This window comes from Colossoma macropomum, unplaced genomic scaffold (genome assembly GCF_904425465.1).
Source record: "Colossoma macropomum unplaced genomic scaffold, Colossoma_macropomum, whole genome shotgun sequence".
NCBI classification, from domain to species: Eukaryota; Metazoa; Chordata; class Actinopteri; order Characiformes; family Serrasalmidae; genus Colossoma; species Colossoma macropomum.
The window spans coordinates 5,674,048-5,686,133 of NW_023494788.1; the positions used below are offsets into that span (position 1 = coordinate 5,674,048).

The 12,086-nt window shown below is 38.7% G+C and overlaps 1 protein-coding gene across 2 annotated transcripts in view; it reads left to right on the forward strand.

Moving 5' to 3' along the window:
- The first annotated feature begins 4,475 nt into the window (after positions 1 to 4,475).
- The window catches only part of tead1a (TEA domain family member 1a), a 55,506-nt gene continuing 47,895 nt past the window's right edge, over positions 4,476 to 12,086 (forward strand). For both annotated transcript variants that reach the window (XM_036568133.1, XM_036568134.1), the window contains exons 1-2: positions 4,476 to 4,648; positions 5,067 to 5,196. The gene's annotated coding sequence lies outside the window, so the exon portion shown is untranslated. The remainder of the gene's footprint in view (positions 4,649 to 5,066; positions 5,197 to 12,086) is intronic.

A 12,086-nucleotide genomic window follows, 5' to 3' on the forward strand; every position in this document is an offset into this window, starting at 1 on the left:
CCACGGCTCATATTCATAGTGACATATCTAGAACTTCCTGGAGGCCTAGAGTAATGTTTTTTTTCACCTATTGGTCTCAAACTATTGTGAATCAAAACGTGATCTCCTGTGATTAAATTGATGTCTTAGGCTTTCAGTTCAGCTTGGTGGGCTGTATCTATGTATCTATCGATGACTGTGTTTCCAACCACAACTTAAAAATGAAATGAGAAGTGCTGAAATACAGAGTTTAAATACGACAAGCATGATGATTCTATTAAATAATTAAAAAATAACTACAAAAATACACATTTCACAAAAGTCATTAGGCGTTCTGAAGGCCTAGAGGTACTGAGGGTTCCTCTCCGCTGTACACCCAAGCTGAAATGTGTGGCCTGTTTTCTAAATTTGCTCATAAATTCAGTGATTTTTGCAGGTTTTTTAGAGGACTGCAAGAAGTTCAAAACTTTTGTTTATCAGAGCTAAACAAATGTACACACTTAAAAGAGATTTATAGGTTCTTTAATAAAGAAAATGGTTCTATATAGAACCATGAACACTTGAACCCAATATTAAATGGTTCTTTGCGTCGTGAAAGGGTTCTTCACATTGATGGAGAATGTGCTGCATATGGTTCTGTTCAGAAACTTTTCAAAAAGGGTTCTTCTATGGTTACAAGCTTAATGTCGTAACAATAGTAGAATGTTTCCGGTGCTATACAGGACCCTTTTCAAAAAAGGTATACGGCACAATCTCCATTAATCTGAAGAACCATTTCACTTCAAAATCAATTTCATCTACCCAGAACTATTTTCTTTACTAAAGAACTCTTAAGAACCAAATTTTTTTAAGTGTAGCATATTATTAAAGCGCTGTAGAAGCAAGATATTTTTAGCACATAAAATGTTAAAAATTTAATCAAATGACGACGTCAGGATTGAAAAGCAAATAAAACTTGTAAATATGTGTGTTGTTGCACCCTTATGTGAGACATATTTGAGATTTGTGTCTTTTTATATGCACTACAGTCTTAGCAAATAGGGCTATATATACTACCAACAAAAGGTTCTATTACTTATAACAACAGCGGAGCCCTTTTTGGTCCTATTCATAGTATTCAATTATGTCACTAAATGATCATGTCGCCATGTTGGTAGGCAAGCTGCAAGTCTGACTGTGCTCTGATAGAGCTCGTCTCGTCACTGTAACTACAGCTACAACCCTGCAGGTGGATTAAAACCTAGCAAAATAGACTAGAATGCCCAGAAAAAAGATGAAATAACCTGCATTTCTCCAGAGATCACTGATCTAACACTGCGTCCCAAACCACACACTACAAGACTTTACCTACTGCACTAATGAGTGCACTTCTAATGTAAGTCAGTGGAACCAGACTTTTTTTCAAGTAATTTTGGGCTGTTTCTTTTGGTTCATTCATCATGAAATTTACACACAATGTAAAGGGCAACAGGCATTTTCAAATTATGTCAAAAGCTGAAAAACGAATGCAAAGTTTTGTTCTGACAGCAGCAATATTTAACATCATTTTCCATCACTAAAAAGGTTTTTACAGTTGACTCGGTTTTATATATAACCACTGACTGAACTAAAGGACCCTCATGGAACCACCTTTTTTTAAGAGTGTACAGTCAGCCGAGCCAGAACGTCTCGGTTTTTGTATTGTTTCGTCAAAGGGTTCAACATGAAATGTAAGTGAATTCACATGCTGGGAAATAAAAGCTTCCACAGAACCCTTATTAGTCACTGTTGGACTAAAACGGATTTCTGAATCCCAGCGGCTCCATTGACAGTTACTTGAAAGCATTTTAATGCTGTGCATTGCTGTATCATCCTCTGTCATCCTGTTTACTGCTCTCAGCCGTGGTCCCCTCTGACCACAGGGGGGCAATCATTCACGAAAGATTCCATTTGCCCTTTCTGAAAGACACCAAAATCCCCCATTAAGCGTAAATTCCCTGTTGTTTGAGGAGAATTAATTGCATCACATGGGAAAGTGAAGGATTATTGCCAACTTATACTGAAAGCAAAGGAGTGTGCATGTGTGCAAGTGCCTGAGTGAGACAGAGATTACTTCACTAGAATGCTTGGCATGTATGGCATGTGGGCCTATGTCCACCTGAGCAAGTTATGAACCACTCAGGGGTTGCACAATGGCATCAGTTCCTCAGTTCAGCACTTTTAAACTGAACTCAAGTAATTACCAAGACCTGTGAGAGATGAATGAGGTGCAGGAGCTCAGATACAATTCATGCAAGAATGTACCCACTGCTTCGTCTGCTGTAAACAGGCCTAGTCACCTGCGGTGGTAGTTTCTGGGGCGAGATTTTCCTGTTTAAACACTAGAAAACAATCATTGTGATGATGTATCATGAAGGTGGGAGAAAGTTTTGAAAAACTACGTGCACTTTGGTGCAGATACTTGGGCATGAGCTGTTTAAAATGCTTATTTTGCTGCTGGCTGGTTAAAGCAGAAGAAGCCAGATAGTTATCTGTATTTATTAGCCTCTTCATCAGTGGCTACTCTAGCGGTCAGGACTGCCTTATTGCAGTGGGGGAGGAGTAACCAATGGTGGTATGATGTATTAACCTTACAATGCATGCTGTAGGTTGTAGTAAAAGAACATAGATGGATGAAAAGGGTACAAAATCATAAAATCTGTCAAGCTCCAGAATGCTGCATGATATGACCAATAACATATTGCTAGTAATAGGCTGAAGTGGTCCTTTAACATTAGCTTTATAACTGAGCGGATATGATTGATTATCTTAGGATTGTGTTAAATACAGACACGTTCTTCACAGCCTGAACTTCACAATCTCCAGATCTGGAACCTATTAGTGCGGTTTAATTAGACACTTCCGTGTTGTTGTCTATGGTTAGAGCAAACACAAACACCTGCTGATCTCTGTTATGGTTGTGGTTACTATGGTTTCCTTCTGCGTATCCTCAACAAATCTTCGGTATGCACCACAAAGTCACCCAAAACAAATGCTTTTTTATGTTTTTCCTGTAATGTTCATAAACAATAAACCCAGTCATTTCAGAGCAAAGTTGTTCAACTCAAATCGCCACTCTAATGCACCTGATTCAGCCTGGTAATTAACTGCTGAGTTGAATCAGGTTGGAGCTCGCTAAACCCTACAGGACTACAGACTGAGAGTGCTGATTTAAGCTTAAAGGTCTGATCAGCATTTCCTGGCCTGCTGCATTTAGTGTGTCTTTGATTTTTGTTTGAAGGTAAACAAGTTCCCTGCCCTTTTTTAGCAGTGTGTTTTTGGTGCTTATACCATTTGTGTGGTTTTATGTACCAAAAACATTCATGGTGAAATTAAACAGGTTGTTTGTACCTTTATGGCTGAAATAAGCTCTGTTCTGATTGCCAACAGCTCTGTACTGTGACTGATTCTAAAAGACTACCGGCTGAAATACTTCATTAACATTATTGAGGGCGAGGCTAAACTGCTTTAAACTGAATAGGTGGATATGTGTAAATGGTTTGGGTGACATCAGAGGAGCAATGGTTTCAAAATGGGCTCCCGTAATTCCTGTATATGAACTGGGGAGTGAATGCTATTTTTGAAACTTTAACATGATCGTATGCTACATTAAATTCTTCTATTTCCAAAAATTGAGGGACAATTTAGTTTTTAATGATACGGCCCCTTTAAGCTGTATGAATTTTGTGTTGAGAAACCATTTTTTGGGTCTAGAAACCATTATCTCATGATCTGTGTAGTGCACTAGAGCTGAGCAGTTTTCTGAAGGCCTGTGATTTTAGTATTAGTAAAATGTGATAAATAAAATGTGAGGGGTTATGAAAGGTAAAAGTGTAAAAAGGTATTTTTGTTTACATGCTTTATTGAATAGTGTATAATATACACACAAAGGGTTCGAAAATTTGATAACAAATGCAGGCAAAATAGTTAAACAGGGTTGCTTTTGTGTACAACGTACGGGAGTATCAATTGCTTGATGGTTCTTTGACAGCACACTCTCCGTCTGTCTGAAGAACCCTTTTATGATGCAAAGAACCCTATAATCATGCAAAGAGTTCTTTGAGTGTTCACGATTTTATATGCAACCATTTTCTTTACTAAAGAACCCTTGAAGCACCACCTTTTTAAGAATGTATGTATAACAAACAACAATAAATGCACATTGCAATTCACGTGTTCTCTACTTGGTGCACTAAAAAAGCACTTTTGAGTCAGTTTGCAGTTACGAAATATTTTTCTTGTAAGAAAATTAGGAAAAATCATTCCAGAAAACTTTGCAGTAGATTTAGTTGCAAAAGAGACGATAAATGGATTAAATGATAAAGGCGGTGGATCTGGATTTAAACTCCTTCGTGATGTCATCCTTGACTGACGCTCAGCCAATCAGCGCGGGGTTTGGCGATGACGCGGCGCCGAAGCCCCGCCCCCCAGCGCAAACTCAATCTCCACGTTCATTTCATTCCTGCTCTCATTCCGCACATACTTCACATCGCTGTAGATACTCCGAATATTTGCATTCACAAACCAGTCTTGGGAGGCGGTGGTGGTGGGGGGAGAGAGGGAAAACTAGTCCGCTGGCTTTGGCTCTGTTTCTTCTCTATTAATCCTTCACAGGTCAAAAAGCACAGACATTAAATTTATGGTGTTTGAGGTAAGTGGAGCAGAGCGGCTAACGTTACCACAAAGTTGTCACTATGCAGAACTTAGTTCAGCTGCGCTGTTGTGATGTTCAGTGAAAATGTGAACGTTTTCGTGAAATTTTGCCTTCGTTTTCCAATACTACCAAGTTTGTGTCTCTACTGGAGATATGTAATTGAGAAAAAACAATGGCAAACGAGGTATTTTGATATTTCCCCCTCGGTTTTCTCGCTCTCGAAGCGCGTCTTGCACTTTTTGTCGTCGCCAACAAATACGTTAAATACGTTAAACTTAGCAGGCTAACGTTTTTCGCGTCTTCGTAGCGTTGAGCATAACATCGACAAAATGGTCGAAACCTGCAAAACCCAGTTCTAATCGACTTTTTTTAATCGATAAGTGACTAAACGGCTTCTGTTTTGCCCTGTCTCTAGCTGCCTACATCACTTTTGGAGGTCATCAAAACATTTTTCCTGAAGCCGGGGACGTGCCAGCTGGATTGCTAACCGAGCTAACTCTCATCCTCCTCCTCCTCGACGAAATCGACGAACTGATTTATTTCCTGTAAGTTTATTTCTCTTTATCTCTTTTGGTTTGCTGTAATAACCGCCAGTGATTGACGAGGCTGAAGTCAGCTGCTTATTCGCCAGCTTCTTGTTCGAATTTTCCCGTTCCACCTTAAATGGTGCAGCAGTTACACTCTGGCGCCTCAGGCTTCGTGTTCGAATTTTCCCAATTAAGGTGGAACGGGAAAATTCGAACAAGGAGCCGAGTGATTGTGAATCTTGCTGATGCCAGTAATAACTCCGTGGCAGCTCCCAGTCTCTCCTGTGTGTTTCTGTCCATCCTGCTGAGTTTTTTTCGCTGATATAACGTTGGTTAACTCGTTGAGCTTCATTCATGCCTGTCGCTGATCTGACGTCTTGAACTCGATCGTGTGTAGCTTTATTTTGTTGTTTTTTTGTGTGTCTGGTTTTTATTTTTAACCTTACTTTTGTGAAAGAGTTGAACGCGTTTAGTGGGAAGAAGGAGAAAGTCCAGGGTTTGGTCAGCAGCAGCCCTTGTTAATGATTAATTTCGTGGTTTTTATGAAAGCTCCCTCAGACTTGTCCTTCTTTCTCTGAGATGGCTTTATGGAAACTTAACATCTTCAGGCTTTAGGGTTTTAAACGAGAGTGCTGAGCCATAAATGAAAAGTTGTAGTTCATACTTTAAACAGTTTACAATATTTTTGGGTGGCTACTAGCAGATTTTTTAGAACTGGCTTTCCAAATATGACTAACAGTGTAATAGTGAAGGTAGTCATTGTGTATTACTGCCCCTTTGCAGGGGTAAAAAGGTGACCATTTAGTAGGGTTGTATAGTGACCAATTGTTTTTTTTTTTCAATTACTAGTTGGCTCCGACTTGTCCTTGTTGTTGCTTTGATTTCTGCTGTTGTTCATCCGGTGTAGAGAAAGCCAAAGAAAGATCTTTAAAAAATTCTGTATTTAAATCACGTTTCAGATGATCACAGGGGCGAGAAATGCCCAGATTTTAAATTAGAAGAACTATAAACCTGTCTTTTATTGTAACACTCCACATGGACTCAGTAGTATATACTGTTCCTCAGGTAACTAGTATTTTAATATTAAAGGTGACAAAGACCATAATATTTAGAGTATTAACATAATTAAAGTTTTTGTTTTTTAAAAAAAAAGTAATTATTTGCAGTTGTTAGAAGTAAAACTGCTGCTCTGATGGTGAGATCACCTAGTGTTAGTGAGATATTAAATCATATGTTTTTGAGTTTTTTTTTAATTCAAAGGTCAGAAAATACAAACTTTGAGTGAACAATAGGGGAAAAGGTATCAAACTCACTGCACGGGACTCCCTCTGGGAGCAGAGGATTGTGGGAAACTGGGGGGAAGGGGGACTTCATTGTTCCGGCTGTCGTTGAGCCGGGAAGCTGGTGGAGGGCCTGAATCACTCCACAAACAGCCCTATTCTCATGTTGACATCTGGTTTAGTGCTTAACGCACCTGTAGGCTAAAAGATGCTAAACTGCGTGTTTGCTCTGCGCCTATGATAATTCAGAGTAACAGTCGTTTGTTTGACTGTCTCTGTCACTCACTGTCTAGCCAGGCCCATTGTTACAGCAGCAACAGGCGTTAGTAGTGGAGGCACCAGATGGTGTGCCTTGATGCTATCTGGTAATTTAGCTTATCAGTGCCATTATGGTGCATTTTGCTGAGTCCCTCTTTCAAGTCTTTGTATGCAGTTAGGGAGAGCTGGGTGGTATGAAAAAAAACAGTGATACATATTTTAGCCAAATGTTACTGTAATGAAAATGTGGCAGTAATTAATAGGAAAAAAGGAAATATTAATTACTGTAATGGTACTGTGTCGGGATTCATATAGGTAACAAATGGTCATAACACAGTAGATAAGTTAAATAGATAAATAAATGAATGGTGGAAGTTGGAAAAATGGAGAAAATGGAAAAATAGTGATATATTCTAGCAAAACACCTCAATAACAAAAAATGTGACCATAAGCAAGAGGGGAAAAAAGTAATCATGAATTACTGTAATTATTTCAGCATTCATACTTGCAGTAAATAGTCTCGGAAGATCTGGACATTAAGGGAAAAAAAGATTGCAATAATTATCTTAGCAAAGTACCTCTAATGATAGACGTGGCAGTAAATAAGAGAAAAAAAAAACACAATAAACCGCCATTTTAGTGTTTGTGCGTGCAACAAGTGATCATAATACAGTAAATAAGTGAATAAGAGAATATTTAAATGAGTGGTCTGAGTTAAGGGCATAAAGTGTTGAATTTATAATAAGAAATTAGATTGATCAGCTCTCCAGTAAAGCTGAACGACTGAATTTCAGCAGTTTGGCATATATGAGCAAGGTTCCAATTACTGTAGCTGCCAGTATAGACAGTGTTAATTGTCATTTACATGTTTTCTCTTATATGAGATCCCAAAAGACTCGTATAATGACAAAAGTGTGCAGTGTGTTTCCTTTAGTAGTCTGTCTGCATAGGGAAACAATACTCAGCTGACTGTTCTTAAAAATGACAAAAGTTTCCATCTGACATCTCAAAAGTTCCTGATGAGTATGTGTAATGTGTGTTTTGATGAGCTGCAAGCGTTGACATGGTCTCACAAGTGTTTCAGTCCTGCCTTGGAAGTATTGGAAGTATTAAGAGGTCACTGATGCGCTTATATATTTCACAAGTCGTAATTTGCTCGGATGAATTCACAGTAGGGTATTCTGTCCACGTTGAGAAGCTTTTGTGAAACTACAAGTGGATGAGTTCTGTTCTTACAGTACATCTCTTTCTCCAGCGAGTTTATAGAAGGTGTAAATGGAGATCGATTGTAATCTTGTACTCATTTCTCTTTCTTTCAACCTGCCTTCAAAATCCTCAGCTTATTCTGACTGATGTTTTCAAGTGAGCGCGCGTAGCCTTCTAGACGGCGGCAGAGCAGGCTGTGCATTTGAACAAACAGACCTGATTTGCCCTCATCACATTACCTGTACAAACATGAGACCTTTACTCTATTGTGGCTTTGGCTGCAGCTGTTTCAACCACATTATTTAAATTATTTTATGTAGTCTTGGAGTTTCACTCGACAAATGATCTAATTGTCAGCGATACAGTGCAGATGAAGTTATGTAGGTGAATGTGAAATGCTAACGATACTCATATAGACTAATGTAATGTAAAATGTTACAAAGAATTCTGCTAATTATTCTTTAGACGTCTAGAGGTGTTGTTATTTTGCTATGCTATTGCAGTGTAATTACATAACTAATTATATAGACAACGTTACATTTGCAGTAACATTTAGGTGGTGTTGACCACTTTCAGCATTAGTTTCAGTGTCAAAAAAAATCACCAAAACATGGCAAAACTGCAAGAAATATTTTTTCTCTTTCTGCAAAACAACACAAACAATAATATCTTTTCATCAAATTCAAATCATCATAAATTATCCCCATTTAAAATAGTCATTACACTATTATACTACTATAATACATTTTTATTGCTGGCAATAACTGCATCTTCTGAACAGCCAAGATGTTTCTGATAATAAGTTTCTATTATCAGTTTTAGCTAAACTCAGAATAGATTAGATTCACCTTTGTCATTACAGTACAGGTACAGAGCCAGTGAAATGCAGTTGGCATCTAACCAGAAAAGCAAAATACAGTGTTATTGACATTTACAAATAACATAATAAAACAGCAATCCTGTATAGCATTGAAATGAATATGCACATTACACAGGATACACTGTAGTGACAAATGATACCATTATGTAACATTGTAGGACAAAATAGCAGTGAAATTCTGGGTTCACACTAAGCCTCGTAGTGAAAACACAAATACGCAGATTGGACTGACACCAAATTGCACAGCTGGTTCGACTTTTATTTTTCAGAATTCAATTAACTGTTAATAAAACTTCCAAAGACAAAACAATCTGTGCTTGTTTTCAAAGTTACAGTTACTTTCACTTTTCCTGTGAGCTTCGAGTGCTGACTTACATCTTTGAGGCCTCAAAAATAAGTCAAGACGTCTCTTGTGTGATGTTAACGTTGAAAAGATGAGTCAAATCAATGAATTCTCACACCCTTCAGGCATGAAATGAAGATCTGTTTTAGATCTACCAAAAAAGAATCATCTAGCAACTAATGTTTGAAGTATTATATTGCATGTAACCTTCTGTTATGTAATTATATGACCATGATTGTAATTATAGTCATTTAGTTAAATCATGTTTTTTTTTTCTTGATGATTCAGTGAAGAACATCAAACAAGATTAGAACCAAAAGCTTTGTCAGCCTTTAATACTTGCAGTGCCTTTAAAGCAACAGGTGTTTCTCTCATGTGTCTGCAGTGCAGCTATAAGACCAGGATTAGTGTTTTATTTGAGGAAAAAAAACAGTAGAGACTTAAATTATTGTTTAAAGGACGAGGAGCGTTGTCCATTGTTGCTCATTAAAATGGAGATGTGATGGTTTGTGGCATTTGAAGCAACCGGATTGTTTTTAAGTGTTAAATATGCCCATGTAGGTGACATTCATTGTTTTATACAGATGTAGCTTTTTCATATCATGTTCTGGCATTTGTAATAATGTTCTGACATTGTTAGTACAGTAATAAAGGGAGAACCAAACCCCAGCATACCTAGTGCCAAAAAGGGTTGTTTGGCACGATGCCATAGAAGCACCACTGTTTGGTGGATTTCTCTTTAAAAAAACATTTGCACATCTTATTACAAAAATGTATAACATGTAAAAAATCTGAAGAACTTCTGGATTATACGGCAGAAGATTTTCCCCAGAGCTGCATGGCCAGACCATTTTATTTTTATGTGTATTTGTGTTTTCCTGCTTGTGTTTCTAGAGACAGCTAAACAAATGGAACACACTGACAGAAGACGAGGAGGGGGGGTGTAGAGGGGGAGAAAATTCATATGTAATGAAATTTGGGTTGGGCGTTTGTCAGGGTGACAATAGCTCAGTAGGAGTGTGTGTGGCAGGGGCACGGGTGGCTGTCTTTGTTCCGGCGGCCTGCGAACAATAGGGTGTCCTCAGTGGCCCCGGGCAACAGGAGGCCCACGCCATGCCTGCAGTTACAAAGGGGCTTCATCCTGCCCCCTGCCTGGCTCTTACAACCCACTGATCCACACAGCGCACAAAAAGTGTGTGCGCATGTTTGTATTTAGCCCTTTATGAGGACCAAATGCCCTCATTTCTTCTGCAAAATTATGTTTTCCTGTCAGGCTCCAGCTCCCCCCGCGACCCAGAGGGATAAGTGGCTTAGAAAGTGTGTGTGTGTGTGTGTGTGTGTGTGTGTGTGCGCGTGTGTGTGCGTGCGCGCGTGTCATCATGAGCATGGGCTCCAGCTCCCCCATGACCCAGAAGGATAAGCGGCTTAGAAAATCTGTGTGTGTCATTGTGAGCACATTTTGTCTTCAGAGGGCTACAAAATGCACACACGTGTTGATATTAGTGTAGTTGCGAATAATTCCATTGATGTCTTTAGCATTGACTTCTTTGTATTGACGTCTGTACCAGAGAATGCTGTATGTGAACCTAATCTTAGCCTTAATCTTAACCTCACTAACACTGAAAACCAGGAATGTGCCAGTGTGTGAATTGTGGCCTGATGCAGATATTTTTCATGATCATATCTGCTAAACATGTAAATACATTCTTAGTTTGAAAAATGTAGAAATTTGAACTATATCTACCTGGAGTAGTGCTACTGAGAAGAATATAATTCATTACTGTTGGGTTACAAATGCAGTAAAGTGAATGAAAAGCAGGCAGTGTGGTACAGTAGCCCAGCATTCCCTAAACGGCCTGCACTTCTATAGTTCAAGCTCTGATATGACTCTGTCATTGTGCATCCCTACTTGCAACCATTTGTGAAGAACAGTGGTCCTCATGATGATAGGAAAACCTGATAGTTTTGTAGAAGTTAGGGTATTTCGCTGATACATGTTGGGCAGTTTGGTGGTACTCGCCGTAAAATATGCAATTTTTACTACAAACTTAGTTTTTTTGTGAGGGAGAAAAGAAAACAAAATGTTGCTTTATCCTGACTGAGATTAAGTGTAGGCATTGCATTACTCTACTACAGTAACACAGAGGTTAAAGGAGGTGCACACAAATATAGTAATACCAGAATTTGTGTGTATGCACATGTGTTAGTTTGTGAAAATCCCACCTTGGCATGCATCATCCATGTTGGTTTGCCCCAGGAAGACGTCTGGGTAGAAATGGGGTGAGTTTTAACTCTTGCTGGTCATGACTACATAAACAGTGGTTAAGAAAGGGAATGTTTAATTGAATTAACATATTAAAGGTTATTGGTAGTCAGTACGGTGTTTGTTACGGTGGTGTTTGTTAGAGTCTCTTGACTCTTAAAAGTTGTTTTTGCATCTTCTCTCTGCTCTTTTTGAGGTTATTCTAGCTAAAAGGAAACAGCAGCTCAAGAGAGTCAGTATGAAATTCTTCAGTCTCTAGATGAGTCAGTTCCCGAGACGAAGACAAACCTCAGATGCAGTGTTACAGTTAACCGAGAGAGTAATCACAGCTCAACAATTTCCTCTCGCCAAGCCGAGTACAGCCATGACGCGGCCTTTCTCTTTTCAGACACCAGAACCAAACACGCAGCATTTCTGCTTTCAGAGATCATAACTGAAGAGGTGAACACACACATTGTTGTTTGAAGAATAAGTTCAGTTATGATTTTGAAGGCTAGATATTGTTTATTGAAGTGTCTTTTAGGTTTCTTGAGGGTTTTTTTTTAATCTCAGAAGTGAACAGGAACACAGGCAGATGGTGTTATTCAGAAAATGGAGTTGTCCTGAACTGACCTTTAGCAATATTCCTTCACTTTTTAAACTGTGCCTTGTCCAGGCCTGCCATGATCATGGCATTTT